The 10,172-nt window shown below is 50.1% G+C and overlaps 1 long non-coding RNA gene across 2 annotated transcripts; it reads left to right on the forward strand.

The window, feature by feature from the left end:
• Positions 1 to 818: 818 nt before the first annotated feature.
• Positions 819 to 9,912, forward strand: LOC107215398. 2 transcript variants are annotated; one of them, XR_004500353.1, is made up of 5 exons: positions 819 to 1,279; positions 5,636 to 5,702; positions 8,521 to 8,650; positions 8,899 to 9,023; positions 9,240 to 9,912. It is a non-coding gene; the product is annotated as an uncharacterized LOC107215398 (long non-coding RNA). The 2 variants fall into 2 exon arrangements; XR_004500352.1 differs by lacking the exon at positions 9,240 to 9,912 and having other exon boundaries at positions 8,899 to 9,066.
• The last annotated feature ends 260 nt before the right edge of the window (positions 9,913 to 10,172 follow it).

Consider the following 10,172-nt stretch of genomic DNA (forward strand, 5'->3'; position numbering starts at 1 on the left):
CAAAGCTTTATTCAACAGACTGACCATCAGGGGTAAGCCTTGAAAAATTGGTGCCTGCAAAATGGGAATTTTCTGTCTTAGAGGTGCAACTCAAACCCATCCCTGCTGACACCCCCAGTCAAACCCAGGAACATGAGTGTTTCTGGAGGTGAAGGTTTGGCAATAAATTTGTTCTCAGTGCTGAATGCTGTGCTCCTTGGCACACTTGAGGGAATGGATGTCGGAACTCCTTGCTCTGGAAACAGGAGAGGTCCAAACGGATTCCAGGTACCCAGATCTGGGCCATCCTTCAGTTCGGTGTGTCTGGGAAGAAATGGAGGGTTTGGGTTGAGGCAGCCCCGAGAACAGGATGATAAGGGCTGAAGCTTGGCTTGTCCATCGGAGTGGGAAACCAGAGGCTGCGAGCCCCCAGGCCGAGGGACACTGCGGCAGGATGGAGAGGACGGGCTGGTGCCGTTTGGTCCTGGGGATTCCGGAGCGAGTGACCCGCACAAAGCAAAGCTTCCATGCTCAGGCTGGAGCCAGGTGGGCTCTCCCGGCGGGCTGTCCCCGCTGTTGCCGCTGCCAGGGAGAGCTCGGAGCGCGGCGCTGCCCCGTTTCCAGGGCTCGCTGCTCCCCGGACGGACCTGTTGCCGAGTGTCCCCGCTGCCGGTGAGACTCTTACACTGAAGGCGGGCGGTCCCATGATGTAATGCTGCCGCAGCTGCCCGGAGCGGCCGCTGCCGTTGGCCGAGGCGCGGAGTCCCCGCCCGGGCGCTCCGCCCGCCGCCCCCCCGGCGGGCCATAAAAGCCCCGAGGCAGAGGCAGGGCAGCTTCCCCGGCCCCTCCGCCGCCCAGGTGACCCAGGGACAGGTGAGCCCCGCGGGGCGGAGGCGGCTCGGGGACGCTGCGAGGGGCTCCCCGGCCACCTGTGGAGCCGGTGTCGCCTCTGCCGGGCGCGGGCAGCGCTCGGGGGAAGGGGCCGCTCTCCCCCGGCCCCGGGGACAGCCGGGGCGATCCCGGGGAGATCCCGACCGGATCCCGGCGGCGGGGCCGCGGATCAGCACCACGGACAGCGCCCGGCGGCGCCTCCCAGGCGGGGCTGGACCGAGACACGAGCCCGGCACCGGCAACCGGGAACCGGGAACCGGGAACCGGCACCGGGAACCGGGAACCGGCACCGGCAACCGGCACCGGGAACCGGGAACCGGGAACCGGCGGGTGCGGGCAGGACTCTCCCGGGACATCGCCGCCCGCCCAGAGCCACCGAGGCGGCGCTGGACCGTTCGCCGGGGCCAGGGTGAGTCCAGCCCGGAGGGGTCCCGGCGGGACAGGGGAGGCAGGAGAGCGGCAAAGGGCGCTGGCACAGCCCGGTCACCTGCCCGCCGGTACCCGGTGCCGGACAGGGATGGCCGGGTGGCGTCCCCATCCAGCCCGGCCCGACACGGACACACAGGGACCGGGAGCCGTCCCAGTGCCCCGAGCACGGCACTCGGGAGCTGCTCGGGGTCTGGCTGGATGAGCTGGGAAGGGACTTTGGGATGGATGCGTTTTCCGAACATCCCTTCCAGCCTCAGGTAAGACACGCTCACAGCCTCGGGAAGGACAGGGAATAAAAACATTTGGGAAGCACAGAATGATTACATGAATCCAAAGGTAACCTGCACCTCCCATCTACTCAACATCAAAGCTTTTTGCTGAAGACACAACACTCTTGTTTTGAAAATGTGTCTGACTGGTAGATCATGTGTAAAGTTGCTCTTAAAATTCCCTAGTTTGTAGGAGAAACAGGACATTTCACCAAGATTCTGTTGGGAGATGATGCTTCATGAGCAGTTATTTGAAATTATTTTTCCTCCATGGCTGATTCTATCTGACTACTCAAAATTTCCCTTGCAGTAGTGGCACACTTTGGGTCCATGGACAGATTGTGTTATATTGAAGTGCTCAATAGCTAAATCAGAGTGGAATTTTCCCCCAAATGCTCCCCTCCAGAGGAAAAAAAAAAAAAAAACCTAAAAATTGAGTATGATCAAATTAAACAAAGTGGTTGTTTTTTGTTTTAAATTTGACAAAATTAAAACAACAAAGTATTTATCTCTGGCTTAAGCTGAAATAAAACATTTTTTCTCTTTAGATTATTAAACCAAGGATCTAATATAGAAAATAAAAAAGATAAAATGTTCAAGTGTTTGAGCACTTTGGAAATTAAGCATTTCATAGAACTATTGCCAGCTGAAGTGATTTGCTTCAATTGTTTTATCTGTATTTTTGGAAGCTGGGGTATTCCCTGAACGAATCCCTGTTCATTGGAAATTCTCCCCCAGCTCTGCTAAATGTGTGTTTAAACACTTTGCTGAACAGAGGTGATTTAATCCAGGCTCAGCCTGGCCACATCTCCTGTCCTTACATTTGTATTTTTCCTGAGTGATGTTGGTCTCTGAGAGGAAAAGGAAACAAACTGTTCTCCATTTTAAGGAAACTCCTATTTGTTGTTTCAGAATTGAATACTTTGGGAGAAAAAGAAGAAAAACACTTGAAAAGAAAGTTATTTCCTTTCAGGCCTTGAATATCCACACAGCCCTTAGACATATTTTCTAGACATTGAACCAAGTAAGGGTGGAAATGTTTCCCTATGGAACTGGAGTGCAGAGATATCTTTGTTATCTCTCTGTAAATCTTTTAACATCTCCCATCAGTTCTGTGCACACAGTGACTCTGATCTGTCCTGAATGCGACAACTGCTGAGGTTCACTCTGGGCTTGTCTCTGCCAGCACCAGTGTCAGGCTTTTCCCCGTGAAGTTCAGCTGGAAAATAAGGGGAAAAATCCTGGATCCTTCATATCCTGCCCCATGCAGAAGAAGGCAGAAAATTATATTGCACCAAATACCTATTGCTGCTTTTATGGGTTTATCTCTGCATTCTGGGAAATGGCCTAATCAGATTTTATATTTAATATAAAAAATAGTAGGACAGATGATATCACATTCTCAAAGCTAACTAAATTTTTTATTGTGCAGTCTTGCTTAATCAAAGTTTCATTTCCATTTGTTCAGGGCATATTTTGTCACTTTTTTTTTACTGGCAATTTTCTGTAGATCTCATAGATGGATCCAACCCAGAGGTCTCTGAAGAGCAGAGGACTCGGGGTAAGGTCTGGATTTAATTCAATTTAATTCCTGACCCTTTAAGTATTCTTCAAAATGAGAAATCTGGAAATCAGCCTAGCAGGAGTCACCTGCTGGAAAGAAATATTTGAAGTTTTGCTAGAAATAAACACCATACAGGCATCCAGATTTTTTTTTATTTAAAATTCAATAGAAATAAAGCCTGTTAAAGGCAGGATCTTCCTCGCCCTCTCCCCCTCCCACCACGCAGACAATGTTCCAGGCTCCTGGCTCTGTGTGCCCTGCACAAATATTTGTCTGTGTGTCGCTGCCACTCCACTGCAATCGTGGCATCTGGTAGTAGCTGGGAGACTGGGAGGTGCTTGGGAATCTCGGCAGGAAAAAGAGAGTGGATTTCAGACGCAAGATGTGCGACGGCGTTTGAGCCTGGATAAACAGGGCGAGGTTGTTGTGCCTGTGGCTGGGATTTGTTCTGCCCCAGACACCTGAGCCAGGTTCACCTTCAGCCTCTCTCAAACGCTGCTCCTGCCCCAGCCCAGCCCTGCACAGTGTCCCACACCGTGGGGACACAGCCCCAGCCTGCAGCCCACGCCTCGGGGACACGGGGACATCTCACGGAACTCTGAGCAAAGGATTTGGGTTTTCTGCTCACCCAAATCATAGAATCACAGAATGGTTTGGTTGGAAGGGACCTTAAAGCTCCTTGGGACATGGAAATTCTGGTCTGTGTGTGTTCAGCACTTAAAGATTCCGCCTCTGGGACTCTGGCTCAGGGGTTTAGGAAAGGCAAAGAAAAGATCTTTGATGGCACAGCCTGTGTCTCTGCAGGTGAGCACATGGACCTGGCAGCAAGCCTGCAAACCCTGCGTGTCCTTGAGGAGACAACTTTGCCTTTTGATTTATTTTAATTTCGAGACTCAGAATTTTTCATAAACCTACAGTAACTTGCACAATATCAGGCCCCACTTCATGAGAATACAAATGCACTTGCACAAACTTCAGCACTGAGCTCCCTCAGGGATCAAACTAAAGTCAAGCACTTGCCTGCATTGAGGATTAAAGGAAGTTTCCATAATTTTATGCAAAGATCTTCTCTTTATCCTGTGTTAACTTAAGGCTGTACATTCTTCCCAAGTCATGTTCAGAAACACAACTCCCTCCCCTGTGATTTTCCAAAGCATTTTAGTTTTCAGGTGCCCAGCATGACATATTCCAATTAATCCTGATTTTCAGGGACTTCTAAGCACCTGCCTCTTGTAATTGGTCCCTTTCAGAGTGTCTCAAACACAAATATAAGGTGTCCAAAATTGCTAACTTCTTTTGAAAATCCAGAGCCATGATGAACAGTCCACCTACCAGATTCCAGCCCAGGTGAAAATTGCATGGATTCAAGCCCCCCAAAATCAGAGGCAACAGTCAGTACCTGCTCCTGTGGGATGACAATGCACCCTGCCATTAGAGCAAAGTTTCTCTTAGAAAGGAGAAAATTGCACCATTCCCAGTGAGAATAAGAGCAAATCTTTTCAGTTCAGCTCACAAAATTATTAATGTTGTGGTCTGTAATTCTGCCTAATCAAATATTCCGCTGCTCCGTGCTGCCAGCCGAATGTTCGTGGAGAAATCAATGCCACGAAGAGATGGAAAACTTTCCTGAGTTCCTCCCCTCAGATGAGGAGGCCCCATCTGGAGAGCAAAGGCTCCAGCAAAGGGCACTTTGCAGGCTCGGACCTTGCATGGGTCAGGAGCAGTGGGAATTTCTCAGGAGCGAGGAGAGCAAAGGCCCGTTCAGACAAACCCTTTCACAGCTGGGAAAGAGCTCGCAGTGTTTAAAGAGTTTTCAGTTGCTCCAGAGGGTTGTTTCTGTTATGGGAGATAATCTGTACCCTGAAAGCAGAGGGGACAGAGGGGACAGAGGGGACAGAGGGGACAGAGGGGACAGAGGGGACAGAGGGGACAGGAGGACAGTTCCCCTGATCCCATGGCCAGGCTGAATCCAGACCCCACCGGGATCAGGGAGCAGCAGCAGAGCTGTGCCCTTGCACAGGACCCAGCTCTGGTGACAGCTGCTGGTGGCAGGGACAGGGACACCCTCGGGACAGGACAGGACTGACTCCCACTCTGGCTCAGCTGGGAAAAGGTGAGCTGGGAAAAGAGCTGCAGCTCTGGTTTCACCAATGAGAAACAAGAAAAGGCAATGGTTTGGCTGATTTTTGCAATCCTAATCTGAAATTTAAAGCCATTCCTAAGTGAGGTACCTCAGATCCCTTGTCCATAAAGACAGACCTCGTGATCCGCATTTCCAGGGTACCAGAAAACCAAATTCTGTGATATCTGTAAAGCCCTGGTGATCTGAGAGCAAATGGAACCAGAGAACAGAAAAAGGTGATTATCCTGTCAGGTTTGGCCTGGGAGGAAGATTATCCATCTATCTTGCCAGACCTATTTATCGTGTGATTTTCTCCTGGCTTAGCTTTTATCACCTTTCTAATCCTCCCCATCTAATTCAGACAACATTTTATCTCAGCAGTTCTCACCCTGTGCTGACGAAGGTGGGCTTGGAGCTCTGGGCAGGTTTTACATGAGGGGCTGCACAGGTGGGTAGAACATTAATTGCCAGCTAATGAGTTCACAACTTTCAAAAATAAATGAGCTGGTATATTTTTCTAGAAGAGAAGTGTTGTATCTTTCTGCTGGTCTGTCAATGAGGGAATGGGTTGAAGAACTCCTTTTCTGGAATTTTTAAAGAATGGAACCATTCCATGTAACACACGAATCTAAATGTGTGTGTGTATATCTATACCTGTTGTACAATGTGTATTTAAGTGGATGTGAAGTATGAAATTGGTTTCTGGGACAGGAATCATTTGGGATGCATCATTTGAATCAAGCAGGACTCGAAGATAAATTTGAGGCAGATGATGTTTTTTGAGTATTGCTCATGATTTGAACCCACTCAGGGAAAACAAGGAAATTCCAGGGCTCCCAGTCCCTCACAGGGTTCAAGATCCAAATCCCAGTGAGATGGAAGTTTCTCTGAATATCACAGCCCTTTGCCTTTTCCCTTTTCATCCCAAATCAATGGGCACTTTCCCCACCTTATTGCTGGTGAATGCATTAGGGGCTGAACTTGATCATGTCTGCAGCGGTTCCTGGAATAGCTGCAAGCTGAGCACTGGGTTAAGGACAGCCAGGAGGCTGGAGGGATGATTGTCTCCAGGCAGTCTCCATGGAGCATCCCAGGGTTCCTACAGGCACAGCCTAATGTGGGATTTCGGATGCTGAACAGACTCCCATTACAGGGCCAGCCATCTCCACACTTCCACACGGAGACACCTCCTTGTTAACATGCACACCAGTGGCTCCAGAACACAGCAGCCCAGTCGGGGCTCATTAGGGGTAAAATCATTCCAAGGGACATTGTTCCAGAAAGGAAAGAATTTCATTTCTCTCAGGGTTGGGGTTAGAAGAGCCTGGGTATTTTGCTCAGGGTTGTGTTGGAGCGTGGAGCTCGGCTGTGCCGGGGGCTGTGGTGGGGTTACCTTGAGAGGGACCCTGGCCCACATCAGGGCACATTAAAATAAATCTCTGTTAAAGAGGTGACTTTAAAGCCTTTGTGTGTCCTCTGGGAATCTGATGGAGGCTCTGTCTGTGTGCCTGGCTCTGCTCTGCTCTGCCCCAGACCTGCAAAACTTTTGGGACCAGGAGGGGCGGTTGTGATGAGGACATCTCAGCCCACTTTTACCAGCAGGTATTAAAAACCCCTAAGAATTATCATTAATAGATACAAATGAGTCACTGCACAGCTGAAGTGTTGACTTTCTCCTGTTTACTGTGGAACAATTAACTAGAACACACAAGACATCCAATGCTTTAGTAATTCAGTGCAAATAAACATCTAATTATCAGGTCTGAGAGGGGAAGGACTAAAAAGCAACAAGGATGAAGCCATTTGTCATCTGAGTTTGATTTCCTGTACAGAGTCCTGCACAAAGTGTGCTGGTAGCTCTCCTCTCCCACGTGTGCCACCGCTCCTCAGGAATAACTCTGATGCCTGTTCATTCAAAGCTCAGCTCTATTTTAAAAATCTACTCTCTCTGAAAGGGCTGTCTTTAAAAAAACCAAAAAATTGTACAGGAAAAAGGACAAAATTGCCTCTCAACAAAGGGGCCTATCAACAGCCTGTCAATAATGTGCCAAAGGCCAGAACCTGCCTTTCACAGAGGCTCTGAAGCCCCGACGTGTACTTTGAGAGCAATTAAGGGATGTAAGCAACATGATGATTATCTCATGGGTGACATTTTCATCGGCTCTTTGGGAAAAAGGAGAGATGGGCTTGAGATGGCTGTGATCAATGTTCATCCCAGCCCCGCAGAAATGGCAGGAAAACTTGTGGTAGATGGGCCTGGAAATCAAAATGCATAAGGAAAGGAAGGCTGGGAGGAAGAGGTGATGAAGCAGAAAGATTTTAAATCCTAGAAGCTGAAAGAATGAGTTACATGAGAAGGAGACAACCTGAGAAATGTGAGTGGGAACCTGTGACTCTTCCTTTTCCCACCTCAGGCCCCGTGTCTTCCACCTCCTCACTTAGGAGGGCACAGCTCCATCCCAAGCGTGAGGAAAGAGGAGCAGAACATTCCCAGGGAGCGAGGTGATGCCTCAGGGCTGACACGGGCTGTGCTCCCTCTGCTCTTCCTCCAGAGCAGGACAGGGTGCAGTGGGAGCCTCAGCAGGAGTTTTTTGCTTGGGATAATGCAATATCCCAATGGGGTGAGAGGAGCCCCAGCCCAGGGGCAGAGACTGGCTCAGGGGATGAGCTCAGCCCCAGCTCTCCCGGCTGGACTGGGGGAGCAGAGCCCGCACGGACTCTGCTGCCACAACCACACCAGGGCAGGAGCCGAGCAGGAGTTCAGATGTTGCACATGCCCAGCTGCTGTGGAGCTAGGCAAAATGTTTCATGGAAATCACATCTGCAAAAGCACATTTGGCTGCAGTATTTCCCCAGTTTGCTGATTTTCTTGTTTAGGAAAACAAACTTAATTGCAGCAGAACAAAATGTTGCTTAGTTTGCTATAAAAATCTCCTTCCTAGATTTCATTTTATATAAAAAATTAGAAATGTTAATGTTGAGGGAAAGAAATTATTTTTTAAGTGTTCGGAAATCTCCCTTGTCCCAAAAGATCCTGTTGTATCCCCAGCTCCTCCCTGCACGTATCAGCACACAGGAGCACATATCCAAATTTCTGTGTGCACCCCCACAAGTGTGCACTCACATCCTGGGCAAACAATTCCAGGCAGCTCTGACAGGCATAAAGCTGCTCTGCATTCTCCAGGAGTGCCTTTTGAAGAGGATCTTAATAATAAAAATAATGTTATGTTACTAGTTAAACACTGGGAATAATTCCTCTATCACAGGCAAACTGTGCTGAAGCCGGGAATGAACCCACACGTTCCCTGGGAGGAATCCCCAGGGTCCCAGCAGGATGCATTAACAGCACATCTCTCCAGCGAGCCGTGATGGGAAGAGCACGGAGCAAAAAAAAAGGTAAAGTGGTTAAAAACAACTTGTATTTTTAGAGCCCAGTCTCCCACAGAAATCTTCCGAGATGCTGAGCTCTCCACTTTTGATTTGCAAGGAATAATAGTCTGGAAGCCCAGCTGAGACTCCTGGGCTGTAAATTTTCTGTAGTGTTTTTCTCCAGACCCATTTGCTGTCCTGCTAATTAATCCAGGTAATGGCTGGGTTGTTTTTTTCCCTTCAGCAGCAGTTTTCCTTTTTGTTAACACGAACAGAGAGAACCGAAGAACCGATCTCTCGAAGGATCCTGGCTGGCAGCAATATCAGCATCTGACTGAAGAGAACTCAGCCGCACGCATAATCCTCGGGAAAATTCATCTCCACCCTCCCGCAGACCCCGGTGAGAGCCCTTGAAGTGGTAATTAAAGTCTATTGAGTGGCAACTGCACCTGTTTAGAGAGGAGAGTGCGGGTAAGAGGTGCACAAAGGGAGATGAGCAGCGCGGAGAGGAACTGCTGGAGGTGGGGAGGAAGAGAAGTGGAAAGAACGGGGGAAAAAGTATTTGTTGGTTTGTTGAAGTCGATCCAATCGCTTGTGCATTTCCATCCTGCCCTAGATTTGCTCTCTCCCCGCTCTCGCAGCCACTGATGGAAGCTCCGGGGGTTTCCCCACCAGCCCGGCCCGGCCCCGCCGCTCCCGGGCTGGAAATCCGCAGCTCCGGGAGGACCCGCGGCAGCTCCGGGGCACGGACACCGCTGCAGCCCATCCCAGGGACCCTCATTAGTAACCCCATCCCAGGGACCCTCATTAGTAACCCCATCCCAGGGACCCTCATTAGTAACCCCATCCCAGGGACCCTCATTAGTAACCCCGTCCCAGGGACCCTCATTAGCAGCCCCCCGCTCCTCGGGACACGCCGGCTCTTGTCCCTCTGTCCCCGGAGAGAGCCGGTCCCTGTGTGCCAGCCCCGGAATCACCGGCGTCTGGGGGCTCTGGCAGACGGGGCCGAGCGCAGAATCCCGGCAGGAGCAGAGGGAGATGGAAGGGACCGGAGTGGGGCAGTGCCTGTTCCAGTAAAGATGCTGGGCTTGCCCACATCCATTGCTCCTGGCTGTTCTGACCCGGTGTCACCCCAGATGTCCCCACGATCTGTAGGAGAGACCATGCAAAATACACTTATTCATAAACTTTATTAATGGATTTTTACAAGGCTCGGGGAGCCAGAGACCAGTGCTGCTGAGTGATCTAGGTGCAGGCTCCAGGAAAATATTTATTCTGAGACGCATGGCTTGATCACAGAGTTCCTGGCTCCTTCTGTCCCAGTCCCAGTGTGACCTCGGATGGCAGCAAACAGGGTCCCAGGCTATTTGCCCTACAGATGAGGCTCTAAAACCTCAAAGACTCCTGCAAAAGCTTTTTATTGTAGGAGTAAATAATCACCCCTTACACTCTACACAGGCATTACTGATGCCCTTGACTCCCCTTGTTCAAAACTCCATTGTTTTAGGCGGCACTAGAGCAGTAATGTGGGCTTTGTCCCTTATCACTG

This window comes from Parus major, chromosome 28 (genome assembly GCF_001522545.3).
Source record: "Parus major isolate Abel chromosome 28, Parus_major1.1, whole genome shotgun sequence".
NCBI lineage: Eukaryota > Metazoa > Chordata > Aves > Passeriformes > Paridae > Parus > Parus major.